At 43.0% G+C, this 18,924-nt stretch overlaps 1 protein-coding gene across 4 annotated transcripts in view; it reads left to right on the top strand.

The window, feature by feature from the left end:
• The window catches only part of Sema1a (semaphorin 1a), a 205,513-nt gene that overhangs the window by 149,285 nt on the left and 37,304 nt on the right, over positions 1 to 18,924 (top strand). Inside the window, exon 1 of one of the 4 annotated variants that reach the window (XM_070674886.1) lies at positions 13,168 to 18,392. The exons of the other annotated variants lie outside the window; for them this stretch is intronic. The gene's annotated coding sequence lies outside the window, so the exon portion shown is untranslated. Of the gene's footprint in view, positions 1 to 13,167; positions 18,393 to 18,924 lie in introns of those variants that run through there. 4 annotated transcript variants of the gene reach the window in all.

Below are 18,924 nucleotides of genomic sequence, written 5' to 3'. Positions count from 1 at the left end.
GCGGAGAAAGCTGTTTGACATCTCTTTTATTTTTTTTTTTTTTTTTTTTATCTTTTTCTCTTTTTACGTCGCGATCCTCTCGACTCCGCTGCACACACACGTTTCGCGTTTGCGGTAGTCGTTGAACGAAATACGACGGTATCGTACACGGCGGCGGCTACGAAATTTGGCTAATTCGATTTCAATGATGAAGCCGAGCGTGCTGCGCGTTGTTGCGAGAAAAAGAATTTCAGGCGCGCTATTTCCCGTGCGAACGCCTTCGAACTTGCATGAGCTTTACGATTCGACGCGGGTCCGCAAGTATGAAATGCCTTTCTCGAGAAGTGGCATTGACATTTTTCCAGATTTCCGTCGAAAAATCAGTAAAACGTTTTCTTTAGAAAATTCCGCAGCCGTGACTGCACTTCGCTCACATGCATTGAAAAATCATAACTTATATATTATATTTTCTTACTTTCAAAAAGGGTAAAATTGTTTTTTTTTTTTTTATGAAATTGCAATAATTATCTATATGCCATTACGCTTTTTAAAAAATAATAATCACAAATGTATTCTAGCATTTGTTATAAATTATTTAAATTTTTACATTGCATCAATATATAAATAATGAAATTAATTTATATATATATATATATATATATATATTTTTTATAAAATGCAATTTTAATTATTAATATTATTTATCTGACAATATATTTTATTTACGACAAAACGATCGCTACAGTGCTTGCTCGTGCGGCAGAAATGCGAATCACAGCGCGAGCTTCAGCCAGAAATAAATACCCTGCCAAGTTTTTTTATCTGGTGAAACGAGGAATTTCTTCGGAGCGCGAAACCAATAAATTTTACTTAAGCAACGCCGGCGAGGAACGGGTTAAGAGTTTCCGTGGACTTATCGGAGCCCAGGCGGGCAGTAGTCCATCAGTGTTTACGTCGTGGGTTTGCGTGACGTTTCTCCGGCTTTGCCGCACTTTCGATTGGATCCGCGCGCCTTGATTCGATTAACTCGCCGGATAACGAGGTTGCAGTTACGGTTTACGGCGCGCTAATAATCCCTCTCGGTGGTGAATTTTTTTCCTCGAGGGGGAGGTAGGGGCGCGACAAGACGAAGATTGATCGCAAACAATGACAAATGACGTTCGCCGATCAGCTGATCCGGTCGTTTACGCGTTCGACGCGACGTGTAACGTTTTATCTCGGATCTGTTTGCCCCGAACGCGATCGTCACCGTCGCACCTCGCGCGCCAATGCAATTGAATTTCATTGCCTTAACTTGTTACAGCTAGTTAAGGTTTCCGGTAACTCGATACTTGTTACATGCCGACTCGCGTAAATGTGCCCGAATATACGCGGTTGCCGCGCGGCTTGAATTAAAATTACAATTTCACTTCCAAGTTCTCGAGTGTTTTTTCTCATTAATGGTTAAAAAATTACTTTGGTCTACAGTTAATATTTGCTGTTAATTCCATGCGATCGCGTTATCTCTCCGCCCTTTTTTCTTCTCCTCGTCTAACTTTCTCTTTTTCTTTCTTTCTTTTTTTTTTGTGTTTTTTTTTTCTTCTCTCTGTTTTAATTTTAGTACTCAAGTAACTCAGGATCTCTTATTGGATACGATTAAATTTGCGTTGATACCATTCGCAAAGTTACAGAAGAAGCTCGCGATCTCGTGGAGCACACGGAGCGATAACTCATGAAAGAGTCGGAAAATCTCGACAGGAAGTCTCATTCTTATTCCAGACGAAAGAATCTTCGCTAGGGAGTATTCTCCGTTTTCTTCTCCCAAGGACAGCGCGGAACTTTAAACTTATCCGCTCGAGGCCAGGCTATGTACGTTAACGCGATTACTCGGAACGAGAAGACGACGAACACGCGCTCGCACAGCAGCGATAAAGCATTATCACGCGTCACGATTGCGAACCGCAGAGATATAGATGCGCTATTTCTCTCTCTCTCTTTCTCTCTGTCACACATTTCTGTCTGATCTAAGAGCGTAAGAACTTGCTTCGTCTGATTTAAAATTTTGTCGCGTTCAGCTCGAATCAGAAGCGGAAGATTAAAAGGTGGCGGTGATACGAAGGAGGGGACATTTAATCCGAGTTTGCATTTGGTACACGATATCGAATCGTAATTACGTAGTAATTATGCAAGACAGATTATCCGCCTCGCGTCGTCGGGCGGCTCGTGATAACTCCATATGACGGGAATAAGCGGCGCGAGTGAGCGAACTTTCAGTCACAGCGGGGTAAGCTCGCCCGCGATTTTTCCTCCGCCTTCGTCGCCGCGTCTTCTCTCGTTGTCTCGTCCTGTTTCGTCTATTTGCGTCATTTATCAACTTCTCCGGCGCGGTATAAAAAAGCAGTGAAAATGGGAGGGCAGGAAAAAAGAAGTGACGTTGAAGTCGAGGAGCAAGAGGGGGAAGAAGAGCGGAGCTCGGGGGAGGGAAAGGCCAGCCGTGGACTTCACAGCGTCCTTGCTCCGCTCTATTTCACCCTCTCGCCTTCGCGGAGCATTAATAGAACTCGCAGGGGCGACGTGTACGTGCTCGTGGAACCTAATTTAATGAATGCGCGGCCAACACGAATCCGTGAATGGGGCAAGGCTGCCGCCTTTGCGGTAAGCCGTTTTTCGTCTCGCGACAACGTTACCTAACATTTTTCGCCGGGGAAAAAAAAATATTCCCCTCTCGACCTAGTTTCTAAGCTTCGCTCCCGACCTCGTAGCCGCGTCGGTGGGTTCCTCCGTCGAACGCCCGATAATAAATATACGCGAGATACAAACACGTGAAATAAAGACGCGCAGCACCGTCTCGTAATTTATACGAATCGTTACACCGTGTTTCTTTCGGAGTTTTCTCCGCCGTGCCGTTTCCGTTTCCCGCGTGTTTCGCAATCGAATACCAGCACCCTTGTCCTCGATCCTCCCCTCTACCTCTCGCTTGTTCTTTTCGCGACGCTACATGTCTCGAGGCATTAATTGAACCGAGAGAATCGAATGTCTGTGTCAGAGAAACCAATTTAGCGAATACCAACGCGAGCACCTTCGATCGTTGCTCACCGAAAATACTTTGGCTTCGCCTATGCCGTGCTCATCCCATTTCCTGTATCCCGTGTTCTTCTCTTTCTCTCTCTCTCTCTCTCTCTCTCTCACTCCTCTTTTATTTTTTAGTACATGAAATATTGTTCGAGGGAAACGCGCTGGAGGAGGAGGAGGGAACCTCGTCGATCGCCTCGCGCGAGTTAATTGAACGAACGACGGATGGATTACTCGCGCAAATCGAGGTCGCGTATGTGAATATTAAATAGCACTTTAATTAATTGAGCGTCTCCGGTCGATCTCGCAATTAAAACGACACGGCAGATCGATTCGCGGAATAAGGTAATAATGCGCGCTTTCCGTGTCTAGGTTTGTGCGTGCATCCCGCTTTTCGCTCCCGGCCCCAAGCGTTGCACTCCGCTCCGCAATTACGTTTTTTCGATCAATCACGCTGACGTGCCATTTACATCGCCGCCGAAATAATGCGCGCCTTCCAAATTCACCCGGTAATTACAGTTTTTAATCAATTCGATGTCCTGAGCGCTCACTCGCTCGCGCTGTCACGCTCGTCTTGCCTTTCGAGACAACGGGCGAATTGGAACCGTTCGGTACGTAACGTAGCGCGATGCAGCTTCAACGTGTACAACACCAAGGGCGCGAATCACAGTGTAAATGCATTTTCGATAGTCGCGAACGAGGAAATCGCGTGACTTCTTGATAGCCCCGAACGTTTTTTGAGGTCGAAGTACGCGGCGGCTGAGTCTGCGATCGCGCCAACTTTACATGTGCCTAAGTCCCTTTCGCGCTGGCGAATCGAAGGTCCCCGTCGAGTTCAAGAAACGGACGAACTCGTTTCTTTCCCGTAAATGACTCGCGTGAAAATTGCACACGTCATGGCGATTCACAAGAACCAAAAAAAAAAAAAAAAAGGAAAATAAAATTAAAAATCGTGGGAGAAAGCAAGCTAGCTCTCAGCCTGTTTCAACTAAGCTCGTGAATATTAACGAAATTTCCGACAAAAATCTAATTATCATTATAATGAAAATTGCCTCTTGATAGAAGGGAGATAGTCGAGGAAATTAATTTTTAACGTTTCTAAAACCTTATAGAATAAAAATAATAATTTGAAAAAATTAATTTAAACATTCGTAAGATTTAATTTGATAAAAATGGTAAATGGATTAATGTTTAACGCTATCCGTAATTTTTAAAATGGGTAAATGGACCGCCGTTTAAAAATATCTTGCGACACGTTTTCGAGCGATGTGCTCTCGCCCTGGCCTTTATGATTTTTATCTTGCTTTCCGATTTTCCGTGCCGCGCGCGGCGTTTTATCGCAAACGACGAATGTCACCTTTCACGGTGCTCTACGCCAATGCCGAAGCATGAACTGTGCGGAGTGCACTTCGTATTGATCTTTTCTTGCAGTCGCGTTATACCGTGCACGGGCTCGTGTGCGTGCGACGTGTGTGCGTGTATATTTTAATACCAATACGCGGACGCAGGCAGATGTACGCTGACTATTAGACGACGTTCTGGCGTGCGGGATATATCGATGTACGCGCTATTAAACATTACGATTAAGCCCCGCGAGTCATTATACGAAATTCTATCTATTAGCGTAACGATCGGTGTCTCTTGCTAATAAATTTCGGGCCGACGCACGCGGCAATCAATAATCCCGCCGCGATTCCCACGTCGCGCAACGTGGCAATAGTAGCGCGAACAGAACCGTATAGGCGTTTATCAATAATTCGCAGCAGCATTATCTATGTTATGCGCATCGGTTTGGCTTCGTACGGCAAAGGGATTAAAATCGGAGCGCGCTGATCCGCGCGTGTTACGGGCGCACCTCCGCCGATGCGAAGCCGGAGCTTTCGCCGAGCGTGTGAGCGTGCACGATGGAAAACAGCTACAATAAATATTTATCCGCCTAGAATACAGGATAAACACGGGAAGAGAGCGGAGGAGAGACTGGAAAGACTGAAAAATCCGCGCCCGGTACTCGCGTCGGCGTTATAAATATATGGCGGATATATAAATATATATTTTCGCCCGCCGGTTGATGGAAACAAAAGTGCATTAACGTTGTTTGTCATTGTGCCGAAGTTGTATTGAATTATGCGCGCATTAAGGCAATGCGGATAACGTACATCGCCCCGACAATACTTCCGATGATTTTATCACCGCGTTTAATTTGAGTAATTTATCGAACAACAAAGAGCCTGCAATTATTACCCTTGCGATATATTTCACGGGTGCTGAATTTGCGAATGATTAAATTAGATTTTCACACGATATCAGTTATACGCGGCGCATAATTCCGAAGAAAATAACGAAGTTCCGTGCTTAATTATATTCGATTAACATATGTATCTTGGTACAAGCGACGACTATTATTGACTCGTCAATTATTTTTGAATTAATGTCAACCTTTACATTCTCGGATAGCTTAAACAAATTTAAACTTCAAGCAAACGGCTTTAAATAAAATCGCAACGTTTTATTTGTCCGCTTACGTCAAACTAATAATGGGTTTTAATTTTGATAAAGGTTATACACATTATATTCTTTTACATGAAAATCCTATCAAAATAAATTTTCGTGATTATTTTAAAATTAAATTTATTAAATATACCGAGTTCACAAATATACTTAAGTTAAAGTTATTAATCCTATTTTAGAAAGGAGGGATGTAGAAATCTAATTGTTGTCGGAAAGGCCGCGATGTTAATTGATCCTCTCGTTTGGCACATTTCGCGTCGCGAAAGTAAATATCGGTCTAATTTTTATTTCGTAGATTTTTATTACTGTTTTTACGCATATCATATATTTCCCTCCCAAAGGCATTGTAAAAAAATAAAAAAACATGCGACTCACCGGTAGATGTGCAGCAGCGGAGTTAGTTCAGCAATGATGATCTGTAACAAAAAAAATAGAAAATTTAAATTATAGACATGTTGTAAATCAATTAAGTTTAAAAAAAAATTGTTACGCGTTTCTACAGTAACTTATTGAGTAAATAATAAAAATAAATTATTTAATAAATTATTTAAAATAAAAAAAAACTTTTATCGTCGAAAGAGCAATGCTATTAATTTTATTGCGAAGAAAAAAAAAAGTGACGCTTACCCTAGGGTTGCTCCGCCGATGCACGATGCCTTTCCGAGGCCTGCTCCTCCTCTCAGGATGTTTGGAATGGGCCGAATTCCCTCCATCAGCACACGAGACACTCGCGAAACACCCGCGGAACAAATTAAAATCGCGCGATACTGTCGGCACTCGCGAAACAAACCCGACGAACCGGCTGCGGTTCGTTTATGAAATATCAGCGACGACGGTGCACTAGATTCTTCTCCAGATCCCTCTGTATCTGTAACAAGAAGAAAGTATTACTCGATTAGTATTATTATGGTTAACAATTTTCAAGACATTCAGCTCACCGCAGCGATTGCGGATCGCACCCATGAAGCGAATTACTTGACGAAATATTAGGCAGCTGATTAAACCAGAGAAGAATAAATAGATGTCGTCAAGTATTTGCTTCATAGATACTCCACGTGCACAGAACATCAATCGGAGAATTTAAATCCGCGTCAGCTAATCTTCTACGATTATTAAATAAAGTGCTTTTTTTCGGTACGTACGCTACCCGGTGATCTGCGTGTTCAAGCGTCGTCGATCGTGACTAACCTTCGCAACACGTGCTCGAGTGCGAGAGTCCGTCGACTGGCCGCGATCAGGGTGAATTACGTGCGTGTGTTTACATTGGCCTGCTGCCTTCGCGCGTATCTATTCTAACTTGTCTATTTTATTTTTCTACCTTCCCCTCTAAATTCTTATTATATTAATTTAATTTCTACTATTAAACTTATTCTCAGTCTTATTTTATTCATCTCTCTTGCAAGCATGCTTTAATGCAATAATGAGATTTTCTTGTAAAAAAAGAAAAAAGGAAAAAAAAAAACAGGGAAGAAAGAAAAGAAAAGGAGATGGAGATATCGATTTCAGCGTTACATAAAGAAACATAGGGTCATCTGTGTGGGTGAGGACATGATGTACGGAATGCTCTAGCAATTTCCAGCAATCGAACGGCATGATGAGGTTATTTGTTCTCGCGATATGGCTTCTACTACGGTCTCATCGTAGTCTCGGAAATGTATACTCACGGCGGTGAATTACGTGGGGGGAAAGCGCGAACGTGGAATACATACGCGATTTAAAAGCGAAGTCGAGTAATTATCAAGGTCGCACTTGATCGGATGCGCTCCTTTTATTTTTTTTTTTTTCCTTTTTCCGTCCCTTTACAAATCAACGGCTTCCATGGTCGCTATTCATCGGAATGTCGGTGAAATCCGACGAGCTCAATTTGTACATCGTACAAAGCCATGTCAACGCGTCACACAAAATTGTAATGCTGCATTAATACTTAACGCGGACGTTAATTACATTATTAATATCGCTGGGCTTAAACGTTTCATAAATTGTAAAATTATATAACGGTAATACAGACCGTTCATTCGGAAGAACATTAATTGCCTTATCGGATTTGTTTCCATCCTGTTTGGTATAAAATAATATAAGCTTAATATCTCGTGCAAAAAGCGCGATATATCGGGAAGTTAATCGTCACATTCATCATTGGCCGAAGCACAAATGTAGCCTGGAATTTGCCCCCCCCCCTTTCCCTCCCCCTTGTACCTTTGACAAATTAAATCACTGTCAACGTGCGGCGAATTATAGAGAGAAATCAACTCGCGGCTCGTATTCATTTCGTCACTTGCAAAAGCCAGCTCCCGGTCCTCGGTATCTTGATTTCTCAATCACCCCGAGCACCAAGAAGCGTACATTTATTATCACCTAGCGCGAGAAATTCGTGGGGTCGTCACGAACGATTCACGACGGCGTTGCGGAAACATTTCCGTCTCGCAGTTTCAATCTTTCAGCGGCTGAAACCGCAGCCATCTCCCGGATGTATCTAGGACAAGGAAGGAAACCCTGTAACAGCGTATCTCCCTGACATATCGCAGTTACAAGACTCGAGGGGAAATACTGTAGCTCGTTGAGATTCTCCCGGATGCATCTCGCGCGACTCCGCCGCTGCTGGGAATTATCTTTCGAATTTCTGGAAGATCAAACGGCGTGACCCAGGTTACTCGGTTATTCGGTATCGTCGTTCCCGGTGCCGCGTCGCCGCTCGCGACCCAATCCCACCTGAAAATTTACGTCGTCTCCCGCGGGTGTACGCGGGCTTACGAAAATTCCAAATAAGGAAGTTTCCGCGATGCCAACGGGGCACACATCGATTCCCCAAGAAGCCTTCCGAAACTCCCTTCCCCTCCGCGCGCACCGCCAACAGCGGCGGCGAGAAACTTCCGCCAAAGAGATTTTTCCAATTTCCACTGCACTTCTCAAAGAGATTTTCCTCACGCGAACGGAATGCGTAATGTACGATGAAAACGACGATCGGATAAACACACCGGCCGAGACGAGCGGTGGAATCTTCCTCCCCCCCCCTCCCCTTCGAGTGGAAACTTTTTATCTCGCAAGTTTGTATCAAACTGGGTTCCTATTTGGCGAGTCGCCGCGGTGATTTGTGCCCGAGATGAATTCGTAAGAAACGCGCTTCAAATAAATCACGCGCACCCCGCCCTACCTGGAATTATCGATTAATAATTTATTCGCGCGTTTATTTCGCTCGATTCCTTTAATGACATATTTTTGTAAAAAAAAAAAAAAAAAAAAAAATTGGTTTACACCGTCGTTTCGTTAGCACGAGCGATAACCTGTAATTATGCAAATCGCGAGGCAAACGAAATCACCATACATAAATTCGTCCAACAAATATGACGATAGCTCGTTATCACGTATGTTCTATAATGACACGGGCGAGATAAAAGTTAATATAAGTATGACACGTAAGCCGGTCGTAAACGTACGCGCCTCGGTAATTAATTCACGGCGCGGGACTTTGGAAGCTAAATAACGCGAGCGTGTATAACATTGGATTCGAATCTGACTTTCAATCCAAGCGCGATACCGTCGAAGATTGGTATTCGCGTGCCTGGCACGCAAACTCATTGTTGGCATTAACCTTTGGGATACCGTGGATACCTTGCGATTTTTCGATCGGAAAATACGAGCCGATGAATCTCTACCTTCTGTTCTACGATGTCCAGGCGACCGCGAAATGCGGTGCTTTTATCCCACTCGGGTGAGGAATTTCTCGTTCAAACGGCAAACAAATTGTTCTTGAACGGCAGTTATATGAAATCATTAAGATGAATCATTAACGTACGTGACAGAAGATAATTCAACAGGCGTGAAACTTCGCGTATGACCTTCGCCGATAATTGGCAACGTACCAGAACACTCGGGGAGGTAACACACATCGTTAGTACCTCTCGAGCAGACTTGTCACTGTGATTAATAGTAACGGCCGCCGCTGCCAATGAGCAAAATTTAATAATTCCTGATTAACTACAGTCTTTGTAATAAAAACGGAATCCGGATCCAACGACTGAACTGGACAAATTACCAGTTACTTGAAATAAGCTTCGATATTTTATTCCATTTGTGTTTCAATTACATTGATCATTACTGCTTAAATGTCATCTCAATTTTTGAGAACACGCGCGTGCTTTTTGTCAATCTCATATTTCGGATATAGAGTAGTAAAGTGTCTCTTATTTTATTAATTCTTTTTTTCTTTTTTTTTTTTTCAACAAATGCATTGAATAAAAATTTGATTGCATTTATTAACAATAAGCTGATCTATTTAAAACTGTCGAGTTCATCGAAAATGATCAATTCTTAAAACGAACTGTCTAGCCGAAGATAAATTCATTAAGTTAAATTCATTTCCGGCTAATTACAAAAAATAACACTGAATTCAATTAAATTCTTTATGAATATCGAGGCTTTAGCAGTTAGTAGATTCGCATCGTGACGGACGTGAATTAAAGATTTAAATTTATACGATCAATATTCAATTCCTCATTTTCGCGATTTACGTTTGCCAGGTACGAATCTCAATGGTACGGCGAATTGAATTAAAATTTTACCCCGATAAACTCGCAATCAACATAGCAACGTTGTAATGAAATCTGTTGATAGTGGACCGAAGCTCCTCCTTCTCTATATATGGAAACTGTTATCATTAGACGACGGATGCCCTACATCTACAAGTGCACTCAGCTTCAGATCCCGGTCCGGTATAAACTATATTATATAACCCCGTAACAAGCGGTGCAACGTGTATACGGGGTAATTACGATAGATGAAAGCCCCGTGTGCCATCAAGACACGGAGCTCCGATGAAATCCCGATTAAAATGTAATTCGACTCGCACGAGCGGCGATTTATCCGATTTCGAGCGCGAGCTGAAAATTATCGCAGCTTGCAGAGATGTCCCGTTTCTCGGATGTTTATTCTCCGGTTTTTTTTTTCTTTCCTATCCCCCGCCGGTTTTTCTCCTTTTTGTTTTTTTTTTTTTTTTTTTTTCTGACGCCGAGATCAGCGCGCCAGCTTCCGATAATCCGTTGGTAAATAACGAGCCGTTAAATCCGGGCGTCGGCATGGTAATGACGATAATCGGGGATTTTCGCCGGCAAGAATGATTTGTGCGCGAATCGATTGTTTATCGTGCGCAATTGCAACTGTAGTGGATCATAAAATATGCCGGCGGCGTTAAAGTTAATAAACGCTCAATGGCGCCGGCGATAATGAATATTAATATTAATACGATGGATATCACGTCGCGCAGTTTCCATCGGCGGTTAGGTGTAGTTTAATTAAAGCTACGGTAAAAGGAACAAAGACCCGTCTTAGGATTATCGACGAATGGCGGACGGTTGTCCTCCGTCGGGAAATTCGCGAGGCCGAAAAGGCTTCCGTTTTTCAACAGCCAGCGAGGCGAGGCCCCCTCGTTGATAAACGGCCACTTTGGAAAAATAATCTTGCCGCTTAAAGAATTAATTTGAGATGGCTGGCGGTCCCGCGGGAAGACCGAGAAACCTCTTCTTTATTCCGGTGGAAAGACGAGGGAAAACCTACCGTCGCACCTTGCACGAAGAAAAGGTCGGCGGAAGAAAACCGTTCGCGGGCACCTCATGCATTTCAGGAATGCCGGGGTACAACAGACGAGAATCCGCGGACGGATTCGCCGCCGAGCGAACATTTCCCTCGAAAGAAATCCTCGCGAATGATGTGAACGCTACGCGCTGCTTGCCGGCAGCGTTCTACAATAAAACCGAGTTAGCCCGGTTGACATTTCGAGTCCCGTTTTTCTTTCAGTATACGCGCTCGCGACGGTTATGGATAAAACATCGTTCTCGAGGAGAAGCTTCCACTTTAGCGGAATAACGTCATTTATTTGTAGCATGATTCCATTGCTTTATGAACCGATTTGAAAGCCCCCTTCCCCCCGTTTCCCTTCCCGAGCGAGAGAGAGAGAGAGATAGAGATAGAGACGGTTGGGCGAGGGAGGCACTTCTTCGCCCTCCGCCAAGTGGAAAGAGGAAACCCCAAGAGACCTCCGTTAAAATCTTTGCCCAGCGCTTTGTACTTTTCCTTTCGCTTCAAGTCGCCGTTCGTCGAGGGTAAAACGACCGACGAAGGGCTCCCGTAGCAAACGGAGCAAATACTTCTGGTTGCTTTGAAAATTAATTTATAAGGATATAAGATAAGAAGTGAGCACGCTTCTCTTTCATTAGCTGAAAGAGAAAAAGGCTCAAGAGAAAAAGAGAGAGGGAGAGGGCACCGACCGCGATAATGTTTTATCAGTTGTCACGCACGTTTGTGTCAGTGGCTATCAGTAATAGAAATTCGGTTAGATAACCCACTTCAAGATAATTAATTTCGTTGCTGTACTAATTAATAATCGGAAGCCGGATAAACGAGAAAAGAATTGCGTTCTGAACGTTATTTAAGATTAAAGATAAAAGTTGTGCGCACAATCGTTCGTAAAATTAAGTTTCGGTAAAATAAGTCGATTACTTGACCTACATCCGGGGAAGACTCTGAGAGACGACAAGAAGGTCGTATATACTGAGCGATTGTTCCAAAAAAACCCATCATTTTCGTCCGCGGAGCATCAAACTTTGGAACAAATAGTGCGTTTCTACGTATCAGCACGCATTTTTTATTTTAATTAAAACTGTTATTGGAAAATATTCGCTCGCGGGGCACATCGTTTTGTTGAGCATAGGACACCAATTGACTTCAAAATAAAAACTAATCTAAAGAACAATACGGACACGATAAAATTGAAACGATATAATTCAATAGCTACGCTTTATGGGAGCAAAATCTATTTCAAGCGACATTACGAGTGTTCACGATAATTCGAATCTGATTGTGAGTTAGGTTAAACTTAAGTTTTATTGTACTAGAAGAAACCATACACACGCGTTATTTTTTAAAAGATCTTAATTACAAATTACGAAAAGAAAAATTATGCGACTTACCAATCTGCATGAACTACAGCGGAGTTGTGGAATTCTGCCGTTTGCTGTAACATTAAAAGGAAAATATTAATGTAGACATGCCAGGAAATTAATAAGATTAATAAAAAAAAAGGTAAAAATTTTTTTTAAATAAAGATTTAATTTAAAAAAATTAATGCTTACCTAAAAGTTGCTCCGCCGATGTATGATGCCTATCCGAGGCCTGCTCCTCCTCTCAGATGGGACGTGTCGAGTCATCCTTCCGCGCACTGGACACTCGCGAACCGTGATTTTACAATCGCGAAAATTATTCATCACTTTCGTTCGGAATAAAGCCAAAAAAATTACACCCGAATACTTTGCGGAACTCCCGACGAACCGGCGGCGACACGTGCTCTCCTCACACGGAGAATCGCACGTGCTCTCCTCACACGGAGTATCGCGCGTATTCTCCTCACACGGAAAATAAGGAGGAGAAAATAGTTTTCGTGCCGGACGGTTTTCGTTAAACGCGAATACGTATTAATTTCGATACGGACACACGTGGCTGCTGTGCCGTGCGTAGTACGTGTGTGCTCGCGCGACCGCTGGAGAAGGACAAAGCGAGAGTGGGAGTGGTGGGGGAATATTCCTAGCGCGCGGCACGTAGGCTCGCGCTCGCTCTCACCCCGTCCCCTCCTGCCTCCCCCCGCCACCCCTGCGGCTATCTATTCGTTACTCTCGTTCGATTTAATTGTAATATTTAATTAGTATGTCCAGACAAAGACGGTACTTTCCCCAGATCGTCCTCGATCTCGAAAATCGCGAAGACCGTCTTTGCCTGGACGTATTAATTAAATATTAAAATTAAATCGAACCTCAAAATCGCCGACGTTGACTCTCGCTTGGCGTGAAGCAAGCCAAGCGAGAGAGAACTAATCAGCGTCGGTTTTAAGCGGTAATAATTAACAGCTAATTTACGCGTCACACCAATTTTTTAAGATAAAATTCTCGGCATTACAAAACGCGCATCATTTATTTTCGCTTTTTCCTTTAAAAAAAAAAAAGAAAAATCTTTTATTCCGCGCGGCCGTTTGTTTTGTTTTCACGAGCCTCTTTCCAAGTTCCTCTTGACTATTGCGAAACGGGACGTACGAAGCAGGTCGGCGATTAATTCTATCGGGACGCGTTAAGTCGCGCGTCCAAGTGGAATTTTCATTTCCCGTTCTCTCGTCAGTTCTCTTCGAAACAGAATGGATCTTCTTCTCATGGTACTGTATAGATAAGACTTTCTCATTATGCTAGCTACCGGTCTTTTTTTTTCTTTTTTCTTTTTTTTTTGTGAAATCTTACTGTCTTAACATTTACTACATTTCAACGTAATTGTAATATTAGCTTACAAAAAAATCTTTCGTATAATAATTAATGGTGCAATGTATGTACATTTTTTTATATATTTATTTATTTAAATATATTGAGATCCACAGATTCTAGTCTTGATATTATTTTTAGTGTTTTCTCTTATTTCAGTGTAGGAAACTAACAAAATTGGCAGAATGATAACTTTCAACGCTGACGTTTTAAACTTTATTAATATAATTAATAAGATCTTGCGGAGAAAATATTTTTTAATTGCGAGTTAAGATCCGGTGGAAATCGGTAAACTTGATTACAATTTAAAATAAAAAAACTGTTCGGTGACTGGGGAATAATTTTTTTTTTTCTTTTTTTTGCGGTGCATTATTTGTACTAAACCGTGTTTATCATTTAATTTAATTACGATAGCGTCATTATTTATTAACCATCTGATAAGAGAAAGAATATATATTCGCTTCAAGTATGCGGGTTTTCGGGGATATGCTTCTCCGTATCTTCTTTGTGTCGACGGCGCATACGCGCGGTCCCTTTACGTTCCCACATAAAATTTGCTAACAAATTCGCGATGACTGTCCTTTACAGGGTCGACGTGGTTATATCAAGTTAATCTGAAAAGACAAAGGCGGGCAACGAACCGAAAGCCAGAAGTTCGCTCCGTGCCGTACACGCTGAAATAAATGAGTAATGCTCTTTGCATTTTGCGCGAGGCTTTTGTTACGGATGTTGGCTGGGAATGAAAATATATCCGACAGGATTTAAAATACGCCGGTACCATCATATTAACGTTGCCTGCCAATTAATTAACGAAGAGCATTTCTTTCGCCGCAGAGAACGCTGCTGCGTCTCTTCTTCCTTGTTATTTAGCTTGTTCCTAACAATCTCTTTTAAAATTATATACATATGAAACTTCATCGTGCATTAAAGATCAATCGAGTCGCACCGATTATTCCGCGCCGCTTTTTAGAAAACGAAGGAAAGCCGAAGTGAAAAGTGAAATGGGAGGAAGGTAAGAAGTGGAAGAAAGGGGGGGGGGGAAAAAAGAGCGTATCGAGATAGAGAACTGAATCAAACTGGAAAGAAGAATCTTCTCTGCGAAAGAGTTGACCGCGGAAAAGCGGCGGTTTAAGCAGCGGTAACCAAACTTTCGCGCAAGCCTTGAAAGGCAGCCGGTAGGACCGCTATCCCTTCGGGGCTTTCGCGAAACTTATTGATAATGGTTCGCTTAATCACGTCCGACAAAGATAAACGAGCACTCGCGAGTCAAATCGTAATGAGATAAGGATCAATTTCCGCATGGCACACATACCTGTACGCGAGATAAGTCACGTCATTTAGTACCTGTCCGATAAACTTCGAACTTTCGTACCGCTACGTTCGCCATTAAGTTAAATTCCGTCCAGCTCTTCGCCCGGATTCTACCCCTTAGGTCGTTAATACGTTCGCCTTCGTCCTTTTGTCCGGCCACACGCCAAATTGCGCGATCCGTGATTACACGAGCGGCATAAATCTTACCCGGGACGAAGAAAATCGGTTTGATTTTAATATTTAATTTTTGAGGATGTTTTTGATAGCGCGCAGCGGCGCCGCCCGATAATCTTCTCGCTGATTAAAGCGCAAAATTAGTTCGAAAATTATTACAGCCGTAATGAACGTTGGGAGCTCGCCGGATCGGAGATAGTTACTTCCGCTTAATACTTGCCACATAATGCTTCGAGTAGCGCTAGCGCGCGGGCGAATGCGCGCCTCCGAGTAACCCGATCACGCTGTTTGATTTCCTGCGAAGTCGAAGTTAATACCCTGCAACAGTTATTGCGCCGCGTTTCTGAAAGTAATAATCGCAGCCATTTGTAAAGAGCGAGGGAGGAAAAAAAAGGGGAAAAAACTGCGTGGCCCCGCGACGCTTTATCGACGTTGTTTAAAAGTATCGATTAATTCGCGGGGGTATTAAAAAATCGGTAAATTAATTTTAATCGCAGCCTCGCTGGGCGCTGGCCGGGTGTATCAATCACCGGAGAATTGCGCGGGCGACCGTGAGAATAAATTCACGAGGGGAGATTTACGGGTGCTATTTTCCGCGGACGCGTGTCTATAAATATGGGCGGTATAAATAGGTGGCTGCGCGAATAGCGAGCTTGCGGTGTGGGTGACAAAATTATAGATCGCGGTACGTCGCATAACCTTGGGCGAGAACTTCCAAAGAGCGCGTGGGTGCGCAGAGCTGGTAACCAAATAATACCGCTACGCCGTCTGATCTCGAGAAATTCAAGCGCACACAATTTCGCGAAAAGCGCCTGTTGCTGAACGTTACAAGGACGGCGGTAGTCACGTACTCTCTGACACTCGCAATTGTAGTGTTCTCATTAGACGGTGACATCATTAACATATCATTAATACGTTATACCTTGAAAGTCTAGTAAACCTTGACGTAATTCTCATCGACGAGTGTTCTTTTTGATAAATATTCTTTGATTCGTGAACGAACAACTTACGATAAATCTTTTTAGGCTTAATTAGCTTTTAAATGCAAGAAAAAAGAAAAAAAGATAATGGAGAAGTAATCTGGAACGTAATCTGTAATAAATTTATCATAAGTTTTATTTATCATTAATTTGATTTGTAAAAAAAGAAGTTTGTAACACGTGGATTATTATTTATAAAGGCGTTATCGCAAGGCTTGGTGAAAAATAACGTTTCGGCGAGCGACAGCTTTTTGAAGCGAGCGACTTAAAGGATTAAAGAAACGGGCGTTGCGAAATTATAGGGCGTACTACGTCTCGTACATGAGCGCGGGTTTCCAAAGATCGGATGGACACGGGGGATAGTTACTAAACAACTGGGTCTGACTGTTTGATCTGTAGAAATTCGAAGATAACTTAGTAGTCCAGACAAGGCAAAATTTACCCTTTGGTCTTACGGGAATATGGCCTCGACATCTTCACACACACATAATGTGTTTGTAATAATCCCGAGGCCGTGTGGTTAATTGCATATGAAAAGCAACTCGGTACGTTTGCTTAGAGATCATTTCTATTCTATCTTTAAAAAATTCGTGTCAAGCGTAAATTAGCTGTTAATTATTACCGCCTTTCCACAACGTTAATTGGTTTTCTCGCTTGGCTCGCTTTGTGCTAACCGAGAGTAAACGTCAACTATCAATGTTACCGCGTGTAATTTTTTTAAGAAATATACATTTTTAGGAAACAGAAAATTATTCGGATTATTATATTATTTTTGAAGCCTGCTCGAGCAGAAGTTTTATTACGACTACGATTTGAGAGCTCGAAAGTAAAGATTGTGCTCCGAATAGCGAAAAAAATATGCTCGAACGTCGAGCATAAGGATCTTTAATTTAGGGTAGGTTGTCTCGAGCTCGGCCAGCGCATAAAAAACATAAACAGACCAGCTCGACGAGCACATAAAAAAACGTAAACAGACCAGCTCGGCGTCGAGCTCGGCGCTTCCGAGAATTCCGCGCGAGAAGGACAGCGGTCAGTCGACGATCGGGCCGTATCGACTGTCTCACTTACTCCGCGGTTCTCTCTTTCTCTCCAAGGGCCAAAATCTCTACCGGCCATCTTAGTCTAGTCGCGAAGGCTCGGGCGCGCGGACGTGTTGTTAGTCGCTCCGCAACTACGCGTATTTTTGACCGCGAATAAGATACTCTCGCATCCAAATAAGTGTCGACGTCGTCGACGTGGGATCGGACGATCATTTTGTGCACGCTCGAGTGATCCCACTCGTCGTTCTGTGCTTCGTTTCGCGCCTCGAACAAGTGCCTCGGAACGACAAGGTTACGTCGCAGGCCCAGCGCGCGGAGCGTCCGACGTGAATTGCGCCGCGCGTTCGACGTCATCAACCTGCTTCACCCGCCATCTTCTTCAGCGACGTTCAGCGGATTCCGGCGACCGCCATTGTCGGAGGGTGAGATCCGCACCTCGTCTGTCTTCTTCGTCGCGGCCGAGGTTCTCGTCCCGATTCGGGCTAGTGACTTTGGAGGAACTTGAGGAAGGATAAAGTGCGCGAGGAATATTTCGTCTGAAATCGTGGCGTTCGGCATATCGCGACGCGGTTCCATTCGCCGCCTTGGCGCCAGTTTCTCGGCGTTCTTTATTCCGCCAACGGGAATGAACTGAATAATCGAAAGTGACTCGTGGACCGCGCTTGACATCGTAGTTTCTTGTGTCGAAGTCGAAGACGAGTGGAGTGAGGACACGTCGGAAATAAACATCGCCGCGAATATCGAGAGTGCAAGTTCACGCAACAAATGAACGTTTGGTCGCGCTTAATTTTTATCATCAAAAAACGCCGCGATGTTCCGTTGTCATTCTTTCGATCGTTCGTCTCTCGAGTGACAATGTTAGTGATTGGTGATTGTGATGATAAAAAAAAGGAGAGCAGTGTAATATAGTGACGAGGAATGTGAAGTGCAACAACACGTCAGGATAATTCAGAGTACCGCCAGAGAAGGAAGGAAGGAAGGAAGGAAGGACGGACGGACGGACGGACGGAAAGACGGATAAAAAATAATCTACCCTAACCTAACCCGGAGATACGAATGTAAGTGAATTGGCAACTCGCCGTCGACCAATAACTCGATTATAATTGTCACACATGTATATTTTAGTTTCAAAGTATATATTGATACCTGAAAAAATTCTAAAAAAATAAAAAGTATCGACAAAGTAATGTAATTATTTTTTTAAATAATAATTAATAATTATTAAAGTCGCAGTCTCGAAAAAAAAAGTTATTGGGTCGATTAATTCCTTGTAATAATTACATTAAATTTTGTGACCTCGCACAATACGTAAATGGAAAGTATTTCGCGGAAGAAGCTCGTTGAAAATCTGGGATTTTTACGGTGACGGGCACGACCGAGTGTCACTTCGTTTCTTTGGCATTGAAGTCGCAACGATTCGTTAAAGAATTTTAAAGCCTTAAAAGAGGTCGGTGGCCGGGATGCCCGCTATTGAAGCAGCTTGGCGTTAATAATACTTATAATCATTACGGAGTTGCACGAAGAAAGAAATACGTTTATCAAAGATTTGCTCGCCTGTCTTAATGAATGCCCTCGATGTTACATTTTTTT

The sequence above is a fragment of the Cardiocondyla obscurior genome, linkage group LG01 (assembly GCF_019399895.1).
Source record: "Cardiocondyla obscurior isolate alpha-2009 linkage group LG01, Cobs3.1, whole genome shotgun sequence".
Taxonomy (NCBI): domain Eukaryota; kingdom Metazoa; phylum Arthropoda; class Insecta; order Hymenoptera; family Formicidae; genus Cardiocondyla; species Cardiocondyla obscurior.
This window is presented reverse-complemented; position numbering and strand designations above follow the sequence as displayed.